This window comes from Saccopteryx leptura, chromosome 2 (assembly GCF_036850995.1).
Source record: "Saccopteryx leptura isolate mSacLep1 chromosome 2, mSacLep1_pri_phased_curated, whole genome shotgun sequence".
NCBI lineage: Eukaryota > Metazoa > Chordata > Mammalia > Chiroptera > Emballonuridae > Saccopteryx > Saccopteryx leptura.
The window spans coordinates 174922241-174949164 of NC_089504.1; positions in this window are offsets into that span (position 1 = coordinate 174922241).

Sequence of the window (26924 nt, forward strand, 5' to 3'; positions counted from 1 at the left end):
CAGGTCTTATGTTTAGATCTTTGATCCATTTTGAGTTAATTTTAGTACAGGGGGACAAACTGTAGTCCAGCTTCATTCTTTTGCATGTGGCTTTCCAGTTTTCCCAGCACCATTTGTTGAAGAGGCTTTCTTTTCTCCATTGTGTGTTGTTGGCCCCTTTGTCAAAAATTATTTGACTATATATATGTGATTTTATTTCTGGGCTTTCTATTCTGTTCCATTGGTCCGAGTGTCTATTTTTATGCCAATACCATGCTGTTTTGATTGTCGTGGCCCTATAATAGAGTTTGAAGTCAGATATTGTAATGCCCCCAGCTTCGTTCTTTTTCTTTAGGATTGCTTTGGCTATTCGGGGCTTTTTATAGTTCCATATAAATCTGATGATTTTTTGCTCCATTTCTTTAAAAAATGTCATTGGAATTTTGATGGGAATTGCATTAAATTTGTATATCGCTTTGGGTAATATGGCCATCTTAATTATATTTATTCTACCTAACCAAGAACAAGGAATATTCTTCCATCTCATAATGTCTTTTTCGATTTCCCTTAACAATGGTTTATAGTTTTCATTGTATAAGTCTTTTACATTCTTTGTTATGTTTATTCCTAGGTATTTTATTTTTTTTGTTGCAATCGTGAAGGGGATTATTCTTTTGAGTTCATTCTCAAATGTTTCATTGTTGGCATATAGAAAAGCTGTTGACTTCTGTATGTTGATTTTGTATCCTGCGACCTTACTGTATTGGCTTATTTTTTCTAGAAGTATTTTTGTGGATTCTTTGGGGTTTTCGATGTATAGGATCATATCATCTGCAAAAAGTGATAACTTTACTTCTTCTTTTCCAATATGGATGCCTTTTATTTCTTTGTCTTGTCTGATTGCTGTGGCAAGAACCTCTAGTACCACATTAAATAAGAGTGGAGAGAGTGGACAACCCTGTCTTGTTCCTGATTTAAGGGGGAAAGCCTTCAGTTTTGTGCCATTTAGTATGATGTTAGCTGATGGTTTATCATATATGGCCTTTATCATGTTGAGATATTTTCCTTCTATACCCATTTTGTTGAGAGTCTTAAACATAAAATTGTGTTGTACTTTATCAAAAGCCTTTTCTGCATCTATTGATAATATCATGTGATTCTTGTTCTTTGTTTTGTTGATATGGTGTATTATGTTGACCGTTTTACGTATGTTGAACCATCCTTGAGATTCTGGGATGAATCCCACTTGATCATGATGTATTATTTTTTTAATATGTTGTTGTATTCGATTTGCTAGTATTTTGTTTAGTATTTTAGCATCTGTATTCATTAGAGATATTGGTCTGTAGTTTTCTTTTTTTGTGCCATCCTTGCCTGGTTTTGGTATAAGGGTTATGTTTGCCTCATAAAATGTGTTTGGAAGTATTGCTTCTTCTTCAATTTTTTGGAAGACTTTCTGTAGAATAGGAACCAAGTCTTCTTTGAAGGTTTGATAAAATTCGCTGGTATAGCCGTCTGGGCCTGGACTTTTATTTTTGGGGAGGTTTTTAATGGTTTTTTCTATTTCTTCTCTACTAATAGGTCTGTTTAGGCTTTCTGCTTCTTCATGACTCAGTCTAGGAAGGTTGTATTGTTCTAGGAATTTATCCATTTCTTCTAGGTTGTTGAATTTAGTGGCATAAAGTTTTTCATAGTATTCTACAATAATTCTTTGTATATCTACGATGTCTGTGGTGATTTCTCCTCTTTCATTTTGGATTTTGTTTATATGAGTTCTTTCTCTTTTTTCCTTGGTAAGTCTTGCCAAGGGTTTGTCAATTTTGTTGATTTTTTCAAAGAACCAGCTCCTTGTTCTATTAATTTTTTCAATAGTTTTCCTGTTCTCTATTTCATTTATTTCTGCTCTGATTTTTATTATCTTTTTTCTTCGGCTGGTTTTGGGTTGTCTTTGTTCTTCATTTTCTAGTTCCTTAAGGTGTGAAGTTAAGTGGTTTACTTCGGCTCTCTCTTGTTTGTTCATATATGCCTGAAGTGATATGAACTTCCCTCTTATCACAGCTTTTGCTGCGTCCCATAGATTCTGATATGTCGTATTATCATTTTCATTTGTCTGTATATATCTTTTGATCTCTGCACTTATTTCTTCTTTGACCCATTCATTCTTTAAAAGTATGTTGTTTAGCTTCCACATTTTTGTGGGATTTTTTCCCTCTTTTTTGCTGTTGAATTCTAGTTTCAAGGCTTTATGATCAGAAAATATGCTTGGTACAACTTCAATTTTTCTGAATTTGCTGATGTTGTTTTTGTGGCCCAACATATGGTCAATTCTTGAGAATGATCCATGTACACTGGAGAAAAATGTATACTCAGTCACTTTGGGATGAAATGTCCTGTAGATGTCTATCATATCCAGGTGCTCTAGTGTTTTGTTTAAGGCCACTATGTCTTTGTTGATTCTCTGTTTGGATGACCGATCTAGATCCGTCAGCGGTGTATTGAGGTCTCCAAGTATGATTGTATTTTTGTCAGTTTTTGTTTTAAGGTCAATAAGTAGCTGTCTTATATATTTTGGTGCTCCTTGGTTTGGTGCATATATATTAAGAATTGTTATGTCTTCTTGATTCAGTGTCCCCTTAGCCATTATGAAATGGCCATTTTTGTCTCTGAGTACTTTTGCTGTCTTGTAGTCAGCTTTATCAGATATGAGTATTGCTACGCCTGCTTTTTTGTGGATGTTATTTGCTTGGAGTATTGTTTTCCAGCCTTTCACTTTGAATTTGTTTTTATCCTTGTTACTTAGATGAGTTTCTTGTAGGCAGCATACAGTTGGATTTTCTTTTTTGATCCATTCGGCTACTCTGTGCCTTTTTATTGGTGAGTTTAATCCGTTTACATTTAGTGTAATTATTGACACTTGTGAGTTCCTCATTGCCATTTTATAGATTGCTTTCTGTTAGTTTTGTGCCTTGTTTGATTCTTCTCTTTCATTTTTTTATCTTTTGTTTTTATTTGGTTGTGTTCCATACATCTTTCCTCTGTTGCTATCTTTTTTAAATCATGTGCTTCTGTGGTGGTTTTTTCAATGATGGTTACCCTTAAGTACTGAAAAGGGTTCCTACCCTGTTCATTGTAGTGCACTATTTTGTGAGTACTTTTGCGCTCCATCGCCCTTTACTACTGTTAATCTTCATCCTCTCCCCCCTTTCTTATTGTTGTCACAGTTTAAAGTTGGTTTTGTTATGTTCTTCTTGGAGCTTTTACTTGTGGCTTTGTTGTTGTTGTTTTTTTATTCTTTGTATCTGATTGGAGAACCCCCTTTAGTATTTCCTGGAGTGGGGGTTTTCTGGTGATAAATTCTCTCATCTTTTCTATATCTGTGAATGTTTTTATTTCTCCTTCATATTTGAAGGATAACTTTGATGGGTATAGTATTCGTGGCTGAAAGTTCCTCTCTTTCAAGACTTTAAATATTGGGGTCCACTCTCTTCTAGCTTGTAGAGTTTCTGTTGAGAAATCTGATGATAATCTAATGGGCCTTCCTTTATATGTTGCATTCTTCTTTTCCCTGGCTGCCTTGAGAATTTTTTCTTTGCAGTTGGTTTGTGCCAATTTTATTATGATGTGCCTTGAAGTAGGTTTGTTGGGGTTAAGAAAACTTGGAGTTCTGTTTGCTTCTAGAATTTGACTTTGTACCCCGGGTTCTGCCCCTGTGGCACGCTCTGGAAGAGGTTTGCGGTTGGTAATTCTCTATGGTGATGTCATGTATTGGGCTTCAGTCTCGTTGGCAGTCGAGGCTTATTAGTGTTTATAGGCTCCAACAGTGAGAGGATCTCTCACTGTGAGAGTGTTCCTGGAGCCTCTCTTCTAGACTTTTCCTTCCACAATTAGAAGCCTGGTACTCCAGCTATGGGGTTGCTGCTGCCTCTGCCTGGATAGTAAGAGTCTCAAAGAGCGGGCAACTCCCCACTCTATTCCCACTCAGCACAGGGCTCTGAGTAAGGCTCAGTCAGTCAGAGCTGCTAGCATAATCAGGCGTGGCTTCCTCCCACTCAAAGACCTCTGGTTCTGCCCCTCTGTGGGATAACTCGAGTGCCCACTCCTGAGGCGTTCGGTGGAATCTCTTGCCCACTCTCCGTGCGCACACACCAGGATGTCAGACCAGACAGGTCATACTTCGAGTGAAATCCCTACCCACAGGGAGAAGATCGAGCTTTGGAATTGGCTTTCGCTCTATCCCCGTGCGGCTTTCCCAGGGGGCTAGGGCTGCCTGAGATTCCGTTCCTGGCCCGCTCACAGACCTCTGACTCTGCTCCTCTGAGGGAAAACACGGGCGCCCACCCCTGGGGAGATCGGAGGAATCTCCTGCACACTCTCCGTGCGTGGGCGCTGACCCTGATTCTGAGTCTCAGACGGGACGTCTTTCACTCTGAGAAAGCCCTCCTCCCACACAGAAAAGTTACTGGTTTGGAATTGGCTTTCGCTCTGGCCCCGTGCGGCTTTTCCAAGGCGCTGGGGCTTCCGCTCCTGGCCCGCTCGCAGACCTCTGATTCTGCTCCTCTGAGGGAAAACACGGGCGCCCACCCCTGAGGAGTTTGGAGGAATCTCCTGCACACTCTCCGTGCGTGGGCACTGACCCGATTCTGAGTCTCAGGCGGGACGCCTCTCGCTCCGAGAAAGCCCTCCTCCCACACAGAAAAGTTACTGGTTTGGAATTGGCTTTCGCTCTGGCCCCGTGCGGCTTTTCCAAGGCGCTGGGGCTTCCGCTCCTGGCCCGCTCGCAGACCTCTGATTCTGCTCCTCTGAGGGAAAACACGGGCGCCCACCCCTGAGGAGTTTGGAGGAATCTCCTGCACACTCTCCGTGCGTGGGCGCTGACCCGATTCTGAGTCTCAGGCGGGACGGAGAAATCCCTCCTCCCACACAGAAAAGTTTCGCCTTTGGAGTTGGCTCCAGCTCCCTCCCCGTGCCCGGTCCCCTCAGGGCGCTGGGGCTCCTAGGAGATGCTGCTTTTTTTTTCTCACAGAGGTCTCTGACTCTGCTTCTCTGTGGGTTAGCACGGGCTGCGCCGACCCCCGAAGTGTTCGCGGGAATCTCTTGCCCACCAACCCCGCGCGCGCCAGCCAGGAGATGTGGAAAATGGCTGTCCCACTTGTCTTTCTTTGTCTGGGTTTGGCGCGCGTGTTAGCTTGAATTGCCCAGGTTTTTCCACGGCTTGGATCTCCGTGCCACAGCCTGGTTTGGCTGTCTGTACTGCAGTCTGGACCTATTTACTCCCTATGCCCGCCTCAGCTTCTATATTCTCAGTTCTCAGTGAAAGCCATCCTGTTTGGATTAGAGAGGAAGGCGGAGCATTTCTTACTCCTTATTTCCCCCGGGGTTTGACCATATATTTAGCCAATCCTTCGCTCGATCCTACCTTCGGGTGTGTTGCGAAGCATCTGAAGACTCCAAGGATAGGTTTTTCTGTTTCTGGTTGAAGAACTTGTTGAGTTTCTGGGGAGATTTTCGGTATCGCTTCCTACCGCGCCATCACTGTCACTGTCTTTCTTTATAACATTTCTTTACATGGCTCTCAGAACATTTAAATTCTTTCTTAATCATCCACTTACATTAATGCCTTCTCCTCAGTCCCCTTTGATACTTTATTTTTTAACTTTTTAAATTTTCTATTACAGTTGATATACATTATATTAGTTTCAGGTGTATACCCCAGTGACTACACATTATATAACTTAAGTGATCATATGATCATACCAATAAATCTCCTGCCCATCTGGCACCATACATAGCTATTAGAATATTATTGACTACATTCTCTATACTATTTTGTAACTACCAATTTGTACTTCTTAATCCCTTTACCTTCTTTACTCATACTCTCACACCCTCTCCCACCTGGCAACCATCAAAATGCTCCCTGTAATCTATGAGTTTGTTTCTGTTCTGCTTGTTTACTTTGTTTTTTAGGTTCAATTGTTAGGAACAATATATATAAATATATATGTTATTGTTCATATTATTTATCTTTTTTTTTCTACTTCTTAAAGAAGACCTTTTAACATTTCATTTAATACTGATTTCGTGGTGATGAGCTCCTTTAGCTTTTTTCTTGTCTGGTAGGCTCTACATCCTTTGAATCTAAATGATAGCTTTGCTGGGGAGAGTAATCTGTTATAGGTTCTTGCTTTTCATTACTTTGAATATTTCTTGTCACTTTCTTCTAGTCTGCAAACATTCTATTGAGAAATTAGCTGATAGTCTTATGGGAGCTTCCTTGTAGATAAATAACTGCTTTTCTCTTTCTGCTTTGAGTATTCTCTGTCTTAATCCTCTGGAATTTAAATTATGATGGGTCTAGGTGTGGACCTCTTTGGTTTCATCTTGTTTGGGAGGGACTCTCTGTGCTTCCTGGACTTGTAGGTCTATTTTCTTTACCAGGTTAGGAAAGATAGATCTTTCTCATTATTTTTTCAAATAAGTTTTCAATTCCTTGCTTTCTCTCTTTTTTTTCTGGTATTCCATGATACAAATGTTGGTAAGCATGAGGTTCTTCCAGAGGCTCCTTATACTATTTGCATTATTTTTTATTCTTTTTTTCCTTTTTGCTGTTCTGATCAAGTATGATTTGCTTCCTTATATTATTCATCACTGATTTGATTATCAGCTTCATCTACTCTACTGTTGGTTCCTTATAAATTATTCTTCATTTCAGTGAACGTATCTTTCATTTCTTACTGGCTCTTTCTCACAGTTTTCTATGTCCTTTTTTATGCTGTTCTAAGTTCCTTGAGCATTGTTATACCCAGTATTTCGAACTCTGTATCTGGTAGTTTGCTTGCCTTCATTTCATTTAGTTCTTTCTCTGGAGATTTCTTCTGTTCCTTTATCTGGGACTTGTTTCTTTTGTCTCTGCATTTTGTCTGCTTCTTTATGTTAGTTTACATCGTTATAGTTTATGTTAAGCTTTTACATCTCTCAGAATTGCTAGAGTGGCCTCACATAGTAAGTGTTCTGAAGGACCCAATATTGCAGTCTTCCCAATCATTTGAGCTGGGTACTCCGCATGTGCCCATGTGGGCTGTGTGTACTGTCCCAATTATAGTTGAACCATAATTGCTATAGGTATCACTAGCAGGGATTGACTCTAAGGCTGATTGGCTGAATGGACCACCTGTGACTACAGAGAAGGAGCTGCTGCACAGGAGTAAATTCTATGAAGCAAGACTTGCTTCAATGGGACTTTGGTGTCCACTGAGTTTGCTCCTTGAGTATGTCACTTGTGAAGGTGGTAGTGTAGTAATCCAGGATGGTCTGTAGGGTTCACTGGATGCACTGGCTCTGGCGCTTCCTGGAAAGTGCAAAGTCAGCCACCACCTGTGCCCTGCCTAAGCCAACCATCCAGCATAAGCTACGAGTGATCTGCAGATGGCTGCTACTAGTGCTGAGTTTGCAGTTGCCTAGGAGAGGCCAAGCTGTGAATCAGGCTGGCTGCCACAAGCGCTGGGCCTGGGGCCTTGTAGCAAAAGATACAAGGCCATGCAGAGGCCAGATTCTCCTTTTTTGGGAGAGCATTTAGGAAAGTCTGAATTATGAGGCAAGAGAGACTATTTGCATGGATAATCCACTGGAAAAGGCTTGGGTGAACCCACAGGTTGGTTGAGGCAAGATACTAGAGTCACCAGGGTCAAGCAAAGAGTATGAGCCAGTTTGATGGAGACACAGATATGGCACCCTCTTGCTGACTTTGAGAGGGGAATGAGGGAGGAGGTCTCAGAAAAGGAACAATGGCTTCTGCCAGTACTTTTGTCTGGCAGCAAGCTACCCTTCAGTTCCCATTCTGATGTTGGACAATTCAGTTCCTCCCCATATGACCCTGATTCCCTTTAAGCTGCTACCCCAGTGCTGGAACTTGTAAGGAGTGAATCTGAGTAAGTTCATATATGGGTCCTTTAAGAGGAACTCCAGCAGCTCTTCCTCTAGCTCATCCACAATCCTCACAGATTTTTATAGTGATAAATTATGAAGATTTCTGTTTCAGGCTCCGAAACCCTGGTCTGGAAGGTCTGGTATGGAGCTGGCAACCCTGCCTCCTCAGGGGGTACCTCTGCAGCTGAGATATCCCTGGTTTTACACCATGACACATGCATGTCAGACTGGCCTTTTCCATGTCTCTGCTGGAGACTAGTCTCGTGTCTTCTTTATATCCCCAATTGTAGAATTCCCACTCAGCTAGATTTCCGGCAGTCCTGAATGATGGTTGTTCCATAGTTTAGTTGTAATTTTGATGTGATTGTGATATGATTCAAGTATTGCATTTACCTACACCACCATCTTGACCAGAAGTCTGATAGTTTATTTTCTTAACATTGCAATTCCCTCGGGCTCTGCCTCCTGAATTTATTTTGTATTTTTAAGCACTTAATGAGCTTTGTCAGTCACATGCCCTTATCTATATTCTACCTTTATGTATATTGCTGCATATTACAAATTTATATCTCCAATCAGACTCTCCTTTGAGTTCCAAGCAGATTAATCTGTCCAATTACTTTCTAGGTATTTCCAACATTACACAATTTCTGACTTAACAGAAACTCAACATGTCCTGAACTGAACTACTGTTCTTCCATATCTTTAAATCTGCTTTTGCACAATTTTTCTCTCTCAGTTAATGAAAACCCATCTCCAAGTAAAAACCTTAGCCACATGCTCAATGCCAGTCCTTCCCTTACAGCTTACATGTGTTCTTTCTGCACTTTATTTTGCTAGTGTTTTAGGAAAAAAAATAAAAGAGCCAGTCCATTCTTACCATGTCCACTACTATTTACCCAATGCAAGCCACAATCATTTCTAATCTATATTAACAAATTAGAAGGATTTAATTCTTTAATCTATTCTCAGCACATCAGCCTGAGTATTCCTGTCAAAATATAATTCAAATCATATCACTTCTTAAAATTTTCTAACAGCTTCCTTGGTACTGAGGGTAAAATTCAAAGTCCTTTCAATCATTTACCTCCTTAGTCTCTTCACATTCTACTTTTTTCTTTTACAAAAGTCTCAGCTCCTTTTTGTTCATCAAACATTTAAATTTTTCTTCATGGAGAAACACTGAATAAAAGTCATGAAAATTAGATAAAACAATAAATGTTTAATCCTTATATGACACAATTCCTAGCATGTAATGGATAATCAATTGTTTTATTATTGTTATCTTTTTTATTATATATTTTTTATTTTTTAATTGAATTTATTGGGGTGACACTGGTTAACATAATTATACAGGTTTCAGCTGCCCAATTCTGTACCACATCTTTGTATACCATACTGTGTGTTTACCCCCTCCCAAATCAAATCTTTGTTCATCACCATTTATCACCCCAATACCCCCCTCCAATTCCCTGTCACCCCCCCGCCAGGGCAATCAGCATTCTGTTGTCTGCATCTATGAGTCTTTCTCTGTCTCTTTTTTTTGGTGTGGTGATCCTTTTTTTGCCCAATCCCTCCATCCCGTTCACCCAGCCCCCACTCGCGACAACGGTTCACACCTGCTCTGCTCGCTATGTCTGAGTCTATCTCAGTCATGGAAGCACATGCTAGTTTAAAAATACATCTCTCCAGATCCTTCAATTTGCTTTCCCAAGCATCTTATTTTGAGTAACTCTATACAATATTGATTAATTTTTTAAAACTGTATGCTTTTTATGATACTATCTTTTACCTAAATTAGTTTCCAGCAAAGAAAATACTACCTGTGATTTATAAAATAAGCCCTTAAAATTGTTAGGCTCTTCTGTTTGTCTATTTTGGCCTCTTTCAATGTCCCTATTAAAAACTAGTAGAGAGACTGTTATTACAGAATTTGTATTTCTACCAACTACCGTTTTTTATCCATCTGTATATATTAAGAGATAGTTATTCATTGATTTCTTTTTTTATATAAACCCTATCTGACAATCTTTTGACCCTTAAAGATGTTTTCTCCAAAGATGAACACGAGATGCCTATTATGATTCTCTCAGCATATAACAAATTACTACTTCTGTGAACTCTCAGTCATTGACAATGGCCCTCCAGATTTTACTGCTTTTACAAGTATTTTACAAGAGTATTTGGGCATAAGTTTAAAAAAATAAAGCATTGAGAGCTTTTAATTTAAATTTCATCAAATATTTGATTATTGTGTCATTGGTACTATAAAAGCAACAGTAGATAAAATATTTTTTTTTTAAAGTAAACATTTTTTTTAATTTTATTTTTATTTTATTTATTCATTTTTAGAGAGGAGAGAGAGACAGAAAGGGAGAGAGAGGAGAGAGAGAAGGGGGGAGGAGCTGGAAGCATCAACTCCCATATGTGCCTTGACCAGGCAAGCCCAGGTTTCAAACCGGCGACCTCAGCATTTCCAGGTCAACGCTTTATCCACTGCGCCACCACAGGTCAGGCGATAAAATATTTTTTTAAACAGAGCAACCCTCTATTGTGCCTTAAAAAGGACCATTTCAGTCTATTTATAACTTACTAAAAAATGTTTTCTACCTACAGAATTTAAAAAGCACATGACTAAAATATTTTTATCCTTTGAATAACATATCTAAGATTGTAAAGAAAAAAAAAAGTAGTATATTTTAATTGCATAGATTCTAATAAAATACAAATACAGCCTCTATATATGCTGAATTAGTCACATCAATAATAACTTAAATAATAGTTAATATAACACTAGAAAAATATTAAGAACAATTTCTAAAATAAAATTTATAAGCAAAATAAAAAAGAATCTTTAATAAAGTATACTTTTTTTCCTTTTTTTGAGACCCAATCTCCAAGATAGGATAAAATCAGAATCTAGTTCTCTTAAAACTTTCGTAGTTTTTCTTTGTTCTGAAATTTTAACATGATAATATTGAGTTAGTTTGTATTTACCCTAACCTCTTTTGGAATATATGGACATAGATATTGTTATTCATACTACTTCTAGTTCTTTGAGAAAAAAAATCATTTTTTTGAGGAAAGAATGATAATTTTCTAGAAGATTAGGTGAAAACTAAATCTAAACATATTTATACTTTTCTTTAATTTGAAGTATTCCACAGAAGGAGGTATTAAAAATATAGTCTGCCATTTGTTATATGTTTAAATATTTATTTGTCCACTCAACTGACTTACTCATTTATTCCGCAAATCTTTTTTAGGAGCTACTAGATGCTGCAGACCCAAGAATAAATCACATTGTTATTATCTTTAACCCTGCTGATTTTAGTGGGACAACTGCCTCTATTGCTATTGCTCCTTCTACTGCTGTTATTATTACAAATTATTCCTTTCTGTAGCACTTAGTATGTTCCAGACACAGTTATAAAGTGTTTTCATGTACAATTCTATATGATATATTATGTTTTTTGTGTTCAGTGTAGAGGAATGACAACACATTGATAAAGTGCAAAAATATTACATAAAAATGTCCTAATGAATATATTTTAGGAATCATTTGGTAAAGAAAAAACTGAAAAACAAAATATTAGCATTTTAAAATGATTTATTTCTCATACCTAAACAAAGATGCAAAAATAACTACTTGATGCAAGAAAAAAAGCAAAATTATTTTTGTTTTTTTATATTTATTTATCTTCAGCAAAGTTAAGCAGTCCTGCCTCTTCATAAACTAAAAATTATCTAATTATCTTAATAGTCTTTATTCAAATAAATCTTTTGAGAGTGTTATTATTATTGTCTCAAAAATTACAAATAAAAATAGAGTTTGGACAGGTTGTATGTCTTATCTAATGTTACTTAGTTTGTAGTTTAATGAGAACATACATTTAGAAAGTCTAGTTCAAGATTCTGTGTGCTTAACCTTACACTATATTGCTCTCATATCATCCTATTCATCAATATTCCCTATGTAGACTTAGGACAGAAAACTCAGAGGAGCAAGTTTATTCATTTTGAATAACCAGACAAGTGAATGAGTCTACTTGAAAATATTAGAAACCTGCAATCAATCACATCAACAATTAAAAAGCAATTACTCTATATGGTACCTATGAGATAATGAAAAAGAAGAAAAGGTAAGACAGTAGCCCTGGCCGGTTTGCTCAATGGTAGAGTGTCGGCCCAGCATGTGAATGTCCCAGATTGGATTCCTGGTCAGGGTACACAGAAGAAGTGTCGGCCCATCTGTTTCTCCACCCTTATCCCTCTCCTTTATCTCTATCTCTCTCTTCCTTTCTTACAGCCAATTCTCCATTGAAGCAAAGTTGGCTCAGGCACTGAGGATGGCTCCATGGCCTCTGCCTCAGGTGCTAAAATGGCTCTGGTAGCAACGGAGCAAAGGTCCCAGATGAGCAGAGCATCGCCCCCTGGTGGGCTTGCTGGGTGGATCTCAGTTGGGCACATGTGGGAGTCTGTCTTTCTGCCTCTCTGCTTCTCACTTCAGAAAATAAAAAAAAGAGAAAAGAAAAGGAAAGAAAATAAAATAAAATAAAAAAACTAAAAAAAAAATAAAAAAGGTGAGATCTTTGAACAATGCATGGCTGAGGATGTTCCCTCACCATGAAGGCAAAAATTGTTACATAACTTAAGTCAGCCCTCTGCAAATGCAGATTCTCAACCAAGTATTGAAAATACTGTAGTAGGCCCTGGCTGGTCAGCTCAGTGGTAGAGCATTGGCTGGTGTGTTGATTTCCTAGGTTCTATTCCAAGTCAGGACACACAAGTAAAGGTCAATTTTCTTGATTAATTTGGTGAGAGTTCCTGACACATATGTCAGGAACATATGTGTTCCTGACTTGTTACATGCTATATGCTTCTTTTTGAGCATCATTTGGCTTCTGTTTATGGTTATTTCTTCCTAGAGTAACTAGGACAAGATAAATCCATGTAAGAGATGTAAATTTACCATCTGCTTCTCCACCCCTCCTCCTCCCCCTTGTCTCTCTATCTTTTACCTCTTGCAGCTGTGGCTCAATTGGTTTGAGTGCATTGCCCATGCACTGAGAATGGCTCTGTGGAGTCTCTGCCTCAAGCACTAAAAATACTTCAGTTGTGAGCATGTTCCCAGATGGGCAAAGCATTGGCCACAGATGGGGATTGCCAGGTGGATTTTGGTTGGGGCACATGTGAGAGTCTGTTTATTTATTTCCCCTCCTCTGACTTGAAAAAGCAAAATCTAAAAATAATAAATAAATAAATAAATAAATAAATAAATAAAAATATTGCAGTTAAGCTAGATATTGTGATCTTTAGAACTAGACATCCAGGCCTTTGAATTCTCTCTCTGCTACTTACAAACTGAGTGATCTGAGTCAAAACTCAAGCTCTATGTGCATCAGTTTCTTCATCTTTAAAACAGCAACAATTGCCTGGCCTGTGGTGGCAAAGTGGATAAAAGTGTCAACCTGGAGATCACTGGTTGGAATCCCCCAGCTTGCCCAGTCAAGATATGTTTGAGAAACAACTACTACAAGTTGATACTTCTCATTCCTCCTTCTTCCTCCCCTTTCTCTCTCTCTCTCTCTCTCTCTCTCTCTTTCTCTCTTCTCTCTAAAACTCAATAAATAAAATCTTTAAAAATAAATAATAAAATAGCAACAATCATTATTAACCACCCCAATATGTCATTCTAAACTGTAAATTAATTAATATATGTAAGATCTATAACACTGCCTGATATGTAGCTCTATCAGAGTTATAATTATTGACATTATTATTACTCATTATTGTTCAATGCACATCATTATTATATTGTCAGTTTTCTAGCATATAGTAGTGATGCTGAGAAATCAGATAGAAAACTACACTTCATACCTTTAGAAATAATGTACAAAATAAACAAATGGGATTATAGAAAACTGAAAAGTTTTTGCTTAGGAAAAGACACCATTAACAAAATAAAAATACAAGCCATACAATGGAAGAACATATTTGCTGATACATCTGATCAAGGGTTAATAACCAAAATTTATAAGGAACTTATAAAACTCAACACCAGAAGGGTAAACAATACAATTAAAAACAGATGAAGGAACAGAATAAACACTTCTCCAAAGAGGACATACAGATGAGCAATGGTCATATGAAAAAATGTTAAACATCACTAATCATCAAAGAAATGCAAATTGAAATTACAATGAGATACCATCTCACACCTGTTAGAATGGCTCTCATTAAAAAATCAACACACAACAAGTGCTGGCGAGGATGTGGAGAAAAGGAAACCCTCCTGCACTGCTAGTGGGAATGCAGACTGGTGCAGCCACAGTGGAAAACCGTATGACATTTCCTCAAAAAATTAAAAATAAAACTGCCTTTTGACCAAGCTATCCCATTTTTAGGAATATAGCCTCAGAATCCCAAAACACTAATTCAAATCAAGATATGCACCCCCATGTTTATTGTACCATTGTTTACAAATAGCCAAGATCTGGAAGCAGCCCAGTGTCCATCAGTGGAAGAGTGGATAAAAAAGCAGTATGCCCAATGGAATACTACATGTGTAGGGAAGCATCCATTTAACCTTGAACCCTCTATGCCTTGGATTGGAGACTTTAGTTAAATGCCCTGAGTGAATGTCTCTTGGATGCAAACACCAAGAAAGTGTGAGTGGATGAACTTGGTGCAGACACAAAGAATGCTTGTGAACAACAGGCTTTAGAAAATTAGCTTAGAGGTTCTGTATTGCCCCTTCCTTTGTGCTTGTTAATTAGCAAAAGAAAAGAAATGTACTGACCAATTTAGCCCTCTCTTCATGTCAGCATAATGATCATTAATTATTCTTCCTCTTGTCACCTGATCTCCCTCCCTTGAAATCCTGTTACCTCTCTTCTGCTTCTGATAATAAAAGCTAAGGGAGAAGGAGATTCAGAAGGTCTCTCTTTGCCTCCCTTGGCAGGACTTCCACTCTCTTCCTCTTGACATAAATTGGTGTCTTGAGTAGGTTTTTTCCACGCTACACCAGTAGTTCCCAGCTCACTGGAGTATTACATACATGACTATGGAAAAGAAGAAAATGTGTGATGGCATCGATGAACCTGGAGATTATTGTGCAAAAGGAAATAAGCCAGGCAGAGAAAGATAAATATTATATAATCTCACTTATATGTGGAATCTAATGAACACGGTGAACTGAGGAAAGGAAGCAGAGGCGGGGTCACCTGGAGCAGAGGAACATTCTTCAGAGGGAAGGGGGATGAGGGGATGGGATCAGAGAAGGTGAAAGGATTAGTGAAATTATATATACATAACACAGAGATACAGATAACAGGACAGCAAATCCCAGAAGGAAGGGGGTAAGGGGCAAAGAGGATTTAATGAGGGGGCACATTGTTGACAGGTGAGGGTGTTATATTGAGTGAGACACTTGAATCCATGTAACAGAATAAATTAGAAAAATTAATAAAAATAATTTTTAAAAATTCCAATTTCTTTAAGATTATTATGTTTGTAAATTTTTGAAAAGTCATTATGCAAATTTGGGTAGTCAAGGAAGCAGACACCAAGATGATATGTATATAGATAGATTAGATGATAGATAGATAATAGATAGATAGATAGATAGATAGATAGATAGATAGATAGATAGATAGATAGATAGATATAAATAGATAAGGTGACCAGTTGTCTTCCTTTAGGGAGGACAGTCCTTTTGTAAGTTCCATCTTCCCTTGAAAAGTATCCTCCTACATGTCCTCCTTGTTGACATTGGAAGACTAATCTGTAAATGTCCATATTTGATTGATGCAGAGTTGATCCATTTCATGTGATATGACGTATTTGTATCTAAATGAGTCCTTTTTTCTTACAATTATTATTAAAAATTAATAGGCATGTAAGCATAATTACAATATAAAATATTACAAATGTTTTTATTATGCATTTATCATATTATAGTATATTGTTGCAATGAATAAAATGTTTCTTTTATTTATAATATTGTTTTCTTCAATTTATTTTTGTCCTTTTCATTGTAAAGAAGTTGGTCACCTTAAAATAGATATAGATATAGATATAGATAGATATAGATACAGATACAGATAGATAGATATAGATATAGATAGATACAGATGACATAGATATAGATATAGATAGATATAGATATAGATATATGCAAATCCCTATGAAGAAAAAGTGATGGGAGCCATAGAAGACCTAGAGAGCTTTCAGACTTTGAAGGCAGATCTTACGCCTGTCTCCCTGAAGGAGACTGAGTGAAAAGGATCTCAGAACATCGCTGAGAAAGTTTTCAACAGACACATGAAACTTTGAGTCAAAGTTGCTCATTACAGTCTTATATCTTACACAACCCTTTGTAATATTCCTCTTAGGTGAAACCCTCAAGTATGAACAGTGCACGGAATTTAGTGATGGATTGATTGAAAAGAGCTACTGCTGGTGTACATCAGAACAGTAAGCTGCCTGTCACAAGTAAGAGCTCTGAATGACACATTCTTATGATCATCAAAGTTATATACTTGCTTGAATTTTCACACTGAGCACAGAAAATGACTCACACTAAATAGATGTTAAAAGAATGGTGGAAGATAAAATGACAAATCATTTTCACTACATCAAGAGATGTATAATTAAAAACCTGTGGTCTAGAAAGCCCAAGGTCCTCCAGCATTCTACGGTCACTATTTCATTTAACATAAAAATGAAATGACTCAAATTCCATTTCACATAACAGCTATGTACTATCACTTCTAATCTGTTGTAACCCCACCTCACTCGCATACCTCCAGTAAAGCGGTAAAGGTCAATTTCCTTGGTTAAGTTGGTGACAGTTCCTGAACATACGTGTTCCTGAGTTGTTACATGCTATATGCTTCTTTTTTAGCACATTTGGCTTATGTTTATGATTCTTCCTTCTTAGAGTAACTAGGACATGATAATATGCAATAATCTATCAGAGCAATTTATTTTCAAAGGTTTGAAAGAATGCCTGTTAGAATTGTTCCTTAATAAATCCATGCAACAACAGAAAATTAAAATATTTCCAAGTTAATGCATTTGAAAAACACGGTCAAGGCTGGATAAAAATCTATTTGTTTGTCTCAGCACAGCAAAGACTTGAGGGCAGAAAGTACCATAAAATTCCTGGATCTAGACCACTGGTTAGAGAAAAAAAGTAAAAGAAACTAATTTTTTGGTCTATTATTTCTTTTCCTTTGTTTTCTATCTTTACTGACCTTCATGTTTTCTTTCTTCAAACTTCCATTTGACTTTTCATTAAGAGTCAGAATGAACCATAGACCTACAAAAAATCTAAAAAGCTTTGCAATTCCAACCCATTTATTTCCAAACATTTTAGATAGATAGATAGATAGATAGATAGATAGATATAGATATAGATATAGATATAGATATAGATATAGATATAGATATAGATATAGATATAGATGATATAGACATAGATATATTTTTTAAAGTAATGGATGCCATTTTTTTGTTTGAATTATCATTGGGGAGCCAAAAGTCAGAACCTGGTCCTGATGGGTGAAGTGAGGCATGTTCCCGGAAGGTAAGCAGGACACCGTTGGACCTGCAAGGTACACTGTGTTACTGCAGGGGTGATGAGAATAAGGGTGTCCTGATGGAGGAGCATAGAAAGTACAGGCTGAGGTGTCCAAGCTTCTAAGGAGGCTCAGAGAATGGCAGAATCAGGTCCAAGTCACTGCAGCTAGGGGCCCTGTGCTCAGAAGCCCTCAGATATGGATGTGGGGAGTTCCACAGGACAGAAGGGGAGTCCTGGGGAAAGAAACGCCTGGGTGCTCCTGGTGCTTGACCTCCCTCCCCCCACAGAAAGGCTCATGTCACCCATCTCATGCATATCAATTCTTGTAAATGCTGACCCAGCGCCCCCCATCCCCAGAACAATTCCACAATCTGACTCATGGTGCTGTGATGTCTCATCCCAGAGGTCCCGCCAGGAACGGAGGACGGTCCGGGTTCAAAGGCAACACAGGAGCATAAGCACCCAAAACTGAAAAGCAGTAAACTGCACATGCGCAAGCTGAAAATCTACAGCCTTCCAAGAGCTGGGAGGGCCCTGGACAAGGACTTCTAGTACATAACAGTGGAGGCCGAGATTGCCAAGGTTCAAGACTGCCACAACCCAAAGTTGATCCATTGCACATCATTGGGGCCAGTTTTTTCTCCCAGCTGCCTCAAAGTGTCTAAAATTCATCTCAGGAGAATTTGCCTGTTCCTTGAACCTTAAGCCAGAGGAGCAAATTCAGCATTACTCTCTATTTTTTACACAGATCACGTATCAGTACCCTGCCATAGAAAGCTGGTTCTTCACCTTTTTTTTCCTTTTTCCGGGAGTGGGGGTGGAGGGGCCTTTTAAACTTTGTTCCCTTCAGAACCTGTATCAGAGACACAGTTCTGTTCTGGTTTGTAGAAGGCTTTGACCTTCAGAGAGATCTAATCGTACTCCTTGTTCAGGCAAGACAAGCCAGATCTCCTCCTCCCCAGCAAAGCGATTCAGTGTGAAGGCCAAGGCCAGACTGCTAACCCAAGATTATAGTTTTGGGCTTCAGCCTCCAGATTACCTGGAAAAGAGGCAGAGAGGTCTCATGGGCTCTTTGGGGAAAGGGAAACAGTTATCCGTCCCTCCATCTGGCTACAGAGAACTGGGATGGAGACCAAGAGGGTCTCCTTTGTAGCCTTTGGTTTTGCCAACTCTTTCCAGGAGACTAGGCTGGGGAAGAGGATGGGAACAGCTGGCTGGCCAGGTCTCTCAAGCCAAGTTGGAAATAGCTGTCACATTAGGAGGGAGGAAAGTTGGCATGTCTTGCTTTGTTGTAAGGAGTTTTTTCTACTTCTTAAATAAACATGAATATAAATATCTTCCAAAACACTGTGGAGTTGGGGATAGGGTTGAGCTGTGGGCATCCTGGCCTCTGAGTATAACTTTTTTTGTCATCAAAGTTCTGACTGAGAAGGAAGTTGGCCACCAAAATTTCCTTTTATTTCACAACTGAAATAGGCCTGGATCACCAGGTCCCCTGGGAAGCCCAATGCCTTCAACGTACCTGTAGTTTCTCTTCCCTGCCGCATCACCTGATGTAGTTCATCTTCAAGGCCTCCCTGCCTATTGAGCTACCTCACCCTCCACATCAGAAGTGTTGGCCAGCCCCCCAGGAGGCTCCTTCAGCATCTGGATGAACTGCTCCTGTTGCTAATTTGCTGCAAAGGCTGAAGGTCTTCTGGCCCAAAATTAATTTACAGAGTATGCCAGTACATTTCTGTACTCACTGTTTTATTCTGTTGATTTAATTGGTTGGACCATCTCTATAGTTCTGATATATACCTTTAGCAATAAATAATTCAATATGAAAAAAATAATATTGAAGAATAAACAAAACCTCGGAGAACTTTTGGAGAATACCAGATGAACAAAAATATGTGTCATAGAAGTCCCAGGGGGTCTAGACAAAAAGGAGCAGAAAATTATTTGATTAAATAAAGGCTTCCCAAATTTGATGTGAAACATTTGTATACATATCCAAGAAGCTCAATAAACTCCAAATAAGATAAACACAAAAATAACACCTACTCACATTTTTGAAAGCCAAAAGTGAAAATCTTAATTTCAGCAAGTGAAAAATGATTCATCATGTGTAGGGGAACATCAATATTCTTGAAATCTATTTATCAGAAATAATGGCAGAAAGAAGGCAGTAGAAGACATATTCAAGTTCAGAAAGAAAAAGTAGTCTCACTAATTTATTGAGATGGTGAATATGTTTATCATCTTGATTCTGGTGTGGTTTCATAAGTATTTATATGCCAAAACTCATAAAATTATATACTTTAGATATACAAAGTGTTTGCATATCAATTATATTCCAATAGGGCTGTTTAAAAATTCTATATTCAGAAAAATAATATTTCAAATGTGAGAGTGAAATAAAGATCTAATCAGATAAACAAACACTGTGAAAATGTGTTGCTAATAGATTTATCTTATAAGAAATACTTAAAAGAGTTTTTTGGCCTGAAATGAAATGACACCAGGCTATACATAGAAAGGTTTGATAAAATTCAGAAATGGATTATTTAAGCCTATGGAAGGTTATCAAAGGCTGAAAATGAGAGAAGGAAATAACTTTGAACCCAAAGGCAAATTGATGGTAATGTTCTGAAACTATTGTTATGATGTTTGCACACGTATATAAATTTTCTGAAATCATTGAATTGCACCTGATCAGGCGGTGGTGCAGTGGATAGAGCATCGGACTGGGATGCAGAAGACCCAGGTTCAAGATCCTGAGGTCACCAACTTGAATGCGGGCTCATCTGGTTTGAGCAAAGCTCATCAGCTTGGACCTAAGGTCGCTGGCTTGAGCCAGGGGTTACTCAGTCTGCTGAAGGCCCGTGGTCAAGGCACATATGAGAAAGCAATCAATAAACAACTAAGGTGTCACAATGAGAAACTGATGATTGATGCTTCTCATCTCTCTCCATTCCTGTCTGTCTGTCCCTGTCTATCCCTCTCTCTGAGTCTTTCTCTGTCCCTGTAAAAAAAAAAAAGAAATCATTGAATTGCATACTTAAATGGATGATGATTTTTATGGTTATTAAATTATATCTAAATAAAACTATTTTAAAACAACAATAAACATCATTAATCATATTTACAGAATAAAGAAACAAAACCAAATGATATTTTATTATATGCTTCAGAGCATTTGACATAATTTAGTATAGATTAATTATAAAATCTCTCAGCAATTTAAAATAAGGAAACATCCTTAATCTGATAAATAGCATCAACAAAAACCTTACACTTAACCTAATATTTTAAAAAAGAATAAGTGATTTTCTTCTATGATTAGAAATAAGTCACATATATTCAATTTTATATCTTCTATTTAAGACTTCACTGGAAGTGCTAGCCAATGCAATAAGCAAGAAAAATAAAGGTTCCATAGTTGGTTAGCTCAGTCAGTTACAGCGTTGTCCCAAAACATCAATTTTGGGGGCTCAATGCTTAGTCAGGGCACACACAGGAAGTAACCAATGAATGCACAACTGAGTGGAACTACAGACGAATGCTTTCTTCTCTCTCCCTTTGTCTCTTTCTCTCTCTTTCTCTCTCTTTTCTCTCCCTTTGCTCTCTCTCTAAAATCAATCAATAAAAAATATCAATAGAAAGAAGAAGAAAATGCATACAGATTTAAAGAAAAAAATAAAATTGCTTATATTCACAAAATCATTCTTATTTCCATAGAAAACACCAAGAAATATGCCTATAAGTTCCTAAGAATTTTAAAAAAGTCAAGTTAACAGAATATACAATATACAAAGATTAATATATAAAATTGATTGTAATACTTCTGTATATTAGCAAGGACCAATTGAAAGCTGAAATAAAAACTTAACTTTATATTGCTTCAAAATCAGATATTTTTGCAAATATTTAACAATATGTGTAAGATTATCAAAAGCATGTTCAACACTATACAAAACTGATAAAAGAAGTAAAATACATAAATAAATGGAGAGGTATGCCATGTTCATGGATTTGAAAGCTCAGTATAATTCTCTCAAAGTGTTCTACAGATTGAAAAATCCCAATTAAATCCCAGTGGGACTTTTTGTATATATCTATAATCTGGGTCTAAATTATTTATGGAACACAAAGTTACTGAAATAGCCAAAATAATTTTAAGAGAACAAAGCTAGAAATATTAATATCTGATTTTAGGTATAACAATATTAAGCTAGTCATCAAAGTAGTAAAGGATAGATAATCTTGTAAAGGATAGACATACAGATGTGTAAAACAATAGAGTCCAGAAACAGATGCTTGTAAATACAGTCAATTGATTTTGACAAATGTGCAAAGGTAATTCAAATGAGAAAGAATAGCCTTTGCAACAAATTGTGCTATATCAATTAAATATCACTGTGCAAATAACTGAGCATTACTCTGCCATTGTAGTGGAGAACACATTTTTTCAGTGGGTTTTCCAGCTGGCCCTCTAAATGAGACTTTCTAAAGACAGACTAATGAGAGAAAAACAAACAGAAGTTAAACAGCATGTGTGTGAGCAATTTAGTGTCAGTTAGAATTTGGGTTTATATCTTACACTAAAACAAAGAAAAAGGATTTGAGGCTTCTGAGCAAGGGAAGCAAGTTATACTAAGGTGACCAGAAAAAGAATGTTACTTAATAAGATTCATTTTGCAGCTGTTAAGTTAGTCCTTTCTCCATTGGCAAGAGTTGTTAAGAGACCACTTCTTCCTGGTAGACATTTCTGCAAAAGGAAATTTTCTTTATAAATTTAACTTTCTTAACAAAGGAAAACTTGCACCCTGTTCCCAGAGCTGTTCTTGTGTCTGCTAGCCTCAGTGGCCCTTAGTTCAAAATAATCCATATGTCAAAGAGGCACATTTTGGGATGGCATATTTTAGTATCTCTTACCTTATACTCTATACAAAATTAATTCAAAATAAATAATATAAATATAAGTGTAAAACTATAATATTTTAGAAGAAAAAAGAAAATCTTCATGACTCAGGTTAAACATACTGTTCTGTTTTCAGAGATTAGTGAACTTCCCCAAAATTAAATATTTTCTTGCTCTGAGGTTGTTAATAGAATAAAGAGAAAAACAAATAACTGAAGGAAATATTTTGTCTATATCTATCTGTTGAAGCATAATGTGGTAAATTCTTGAAAAAATTAAAGATATGAATGATAATTCACCACTAAAGATATACTGATGGCAAATGTGCATAAAGATACTCAACAAAATAGTCATGGAAAAAATGCAAATTATGAACTCAATGTAATATGACTGTACAACTACAAAAGTGTCAAAAATTTTCAGAAGCAACTACAATAAGTTTTGGTTTTGAGGATCTGAGCAAGTACAACTCTCAAGCATGCTGGAAGAAATACAAAATCATATTCCTTTTTTTTAACAAATCAGTTTTTATTTTTTATATGTACTATTATTAGTTTCAGGTGTACAGCACAGTGTTCATGCAATCATACACTTCACAAAGTGCTCACCCAATATTTCCAATACCATCTGACACCATACATAGTTGTTACAGTACTGTTGACTATGTTCCCTGTGCTGTACTTTACACCCCCATTTCCTTTTCTGTTTCTTATAACATAAAGATCCTTTTACCAAATCACCCAGCAACTTCATTTTCAGGTATTTACTCAGTAATAAAAAATTATCATAAACAAAATAATCTGCATATAAATATTTATAGCAGTGTAATTTACAATTGTCAAAGCCTATAAACAGATATTCTCTGTGTGTACATTTACACAATGGTACACTACTCAGCAATAAATAAAATAAAGTGCTGTTACATGATGTTACATGCAATGACATAAATGAGTCTCACATGCATTATGCTTCCTGAAAGAAACCCAAATCAAAAGGTTCACACTGTGTAATTTCATTTATATGATATTTTGGAAAAGTGAAAGCTAACGAGAAGGAAAACAATTAGTGGTTGCAACGAGTTGACTTGGCAGCAGAAGGATTTGAAGAAAACAAAATATTTTTGTGTGTGGTAAGAAAACTCTTCACGCCTGACCTGTGGTGGCACAGTGGATAAAAGCATCGACCTGGAAATGCTGAGGTCGCTGGTTCAAAACCCTGGGCTTGCCTGGTCAAGGCACATATGGGAGTTGATGCTTCCAGCTCCTCCCCACCTTCTCTCTCTGTCTCTCTCTCCTCTCTCTCCCTCTCTGTCTCTCTCCCTTTCTCTCTCCTCTCTAAAATGAATAAATAAAATTAAAAAAAAAAAAAAAAGAAAACTCTTCACTACTACAATCATGGTTATGAAGACATTACTATATGAATATCTACTTAAAGGTGTATGTGTATATATAAACATATTATATGTATTTATTCCAGTTTAATATTCCTATATATTTTTATTCAGTGAATATTATGTGTATGCATAAATATGTATTTTTAAATATTGCTGTATGTAACGAAAATAAATTTAAATGAAATACCAATTAAACTTATGATGAGATGATGATCTATTTTTCTTCTTAATATAGCCATCATAATCTTTATCTTTTTATTTTTTTCTTGTTCTGCAGAATTTCTTTGAAGCTAGCTTTCATTTTATAATCTTTTTAACTGCATCTTCTACACTGTTTAATCTAGCCACTGAGTTTTGGTTACAACTATATTATTTTTCTTAAAAATTCTAGTTGGATATTTTTCCTACCTATTCTATATTTTCAGATAGACTCTTCCCTCTCTCTCATTATGCTATACTATCTTTTATATATTAAAATATTTAATATTCTTATTTGAAATTCTATACAAAGAAATATGTATCTCATTATTTTTATGTCAATATTCCATTAACTGATGTATAAAAGGGGCATCTGACTCTCTCTTACTTTCTTTTTCCATGATCCTATATTTTCTTGAGTCAGGTATTTGGTGTAAATAAAATTCTCAGCCAAGTTAAGAGGAAATTTGCAGTTGAAAATTCTCAGGGGATACCATTGCTTTTTATCCTTCCAAGATGAGAAAGAAAAGTTTTCTTGCCAACTACTTTTCATGGTGGGTACCTTTTATATAGTTTGTAAAATTTCAGAGGTCTCAGATGTGTGAATCAATTTCTTATTAACTTTATATTCATAGTTTGCAAACACCTAAAGTGTCTTCTAACTTCTGTGTAGTTATATCTTCAGTCCCTAGATTTTTAAAATTTTTTTTATTTTAATTTATTGTGTTTACGTGGATTCAAGTGTCTCACCAAATATAACTCACTCATGCCCACCCCCATGTCCCCTTTATACCCACCTTGTCCTCTTTTCCTAAGAGCCCTCCCCCCTTCCCTCTAGGATTTGCTGTCCTGCTATCCATATCTCTGTGTTATGTATATATAATTTAATGAATACCTTTACCTTCTCTGATCTCATCCCCTCATCCCCCTTTCCTCTGAACGCTGTTCCTCTGGTCCCTGTGATCCCGCCTCTGTTTCTATTCCGTTCCTCAGTTCACTTTGCACATTAGATTCCACATAAAAGTGAGATCATATGATATTTGACTTTCTCTGCCTGCCTTACTTCACTTAGCATAATAGTCTCCAGGGCCATCAGTGCTGTTGCAAAAGGCAAGATTTCCATCTTCTTCACGGCCACATACTATTCCATTGTGTATATGTACCACTGCTTTTAATCCACTCTTCCTTGATGAACACTTGGGCTGTTTCCAGATCTTGGTTATTGTGAACAATGCTGCCATAAACATGGGGGTACATTTCTTCTTTTGAATCAGTGATTTGGTGTTCTTAGGATATATTCCTAAAAGTGGGATAGCTGTGTCAAAAGGTAGTTTCATTTTAATATTTTTTAATAAGTTTTTATTAATTTTAATGGAGTGACATTAATAAATCAGGGTACATATGTTCAAAGAAAACATCTCCAGATTACCTTGTCATTCAATTATGTTGCATACCCATAGCCAAAGTCAAATTGTCCTCAGTCAACTTTTATCTGGTTCTCTTTGTGCCCCTTCTCTCCTTGCTCTCCCTCCTCTTCCCTCCCCCCCAGTAACCACCACACACTTGTCCATGTCTCTTAGTATCATTTTTATGTCCCACCTATGTATGAAATCATGCAGTTCTTCGTTTTTTCTGATTTACTTATTTCACTTCGTATAATGTTATCAAAATCCATCCATTTTGTTGTAAATGATCTGATGTCATCAATTCTTACGGCTGAGTAGTATTCCATAGTATATATGTACCACATCTTCTTTATCCAGTCATCTATTAAAGGGCTTTTTGGTTGATTCTATGTCTTGACCACTGTGACAAATGCTGCAATGAACATGGGGCTGCATGTCTCTTTACGTACCAATGTTTTTGAGTTTTGGGGTATATACTGAGTAGAGGGATTGCTGGGTCATAAGGTAGTTCTATTTTTAGTTTTTTGAGGAACAACCATACTTTCTTCCATAATAGTTGTATTACTTTACATTCCCACCAACAGTGGATGAGGGTTCCTTTTTCTTCACAGCCTCTCCAACACTTGCTATTAGCTGTCTTCTTGATAATAGCTAATCTAACAAGTGTGAGGTAGTATCTCATTGTAGATTTGATTTGCATTTCTCTAATAACTAATGAAGATGGGCATCTTTTCATATATCTGTTGGCCATTTGTATTTCTTCCTGGGAGAATTGTCTGTTCATGCCTTCTTCCCATTTTTTATTGAATTGTTTGTTTGTTGTTGAGTTTTATGCGTTTTTTGTATATTTTGGATATTAGGCCCTTATCTGAGCTGTTGTTTGAAAATATCATCTCCCATTTAGTTGGCTGTCTGTTTATTTTGTTTTCAGTTTCTCTTGCTGTGCAAAAACTTCTTAGTCTGATGTGGTCCCATTAATTTAGCTTTGCCTTCACTTCCCTTGCCTTTGGAGTCAAATTCATAAAGTGCACTTTAAAACCAAGGTCCAAGAGTTTAGTACCTATGTCTTCTTCTATGTACTTTATTGTTTCAGGTCTTATATTTAGGTCTTTGATCCATTTTGAATTAATTTTAGTACAAGGGGACAAACTGTAGTCGAGTTTCATTCTTTTGCATGTGGCTTTCCAGTTTTCCCAGCACCATTTGTTGAAGAGGCTTTCTTTTCTCCATTGTGTGTTGTTGAACCCTTTATCAAAAATTATTTGACCATATATATGTGGTTTTATTTCTGGACTTTCTATTTTTCTGCCAATACCATGGTTTTATTTCTGGACTGTCTATTTTTCTGCCAATACCATGCTCTTTTGATTGTCATGACTCTATAATATAATTGAAAGTCAGGTATTGTAATGCCCCCAGCCTTCTTCTTTTTCTTTAGGATTGCTTCGGCTATTCGGGATATTTTATAGTTCCATATAAATCTGATGATTTGTTCCATTTCTTTAAAAAATGTAATTGGAATTTTGATGG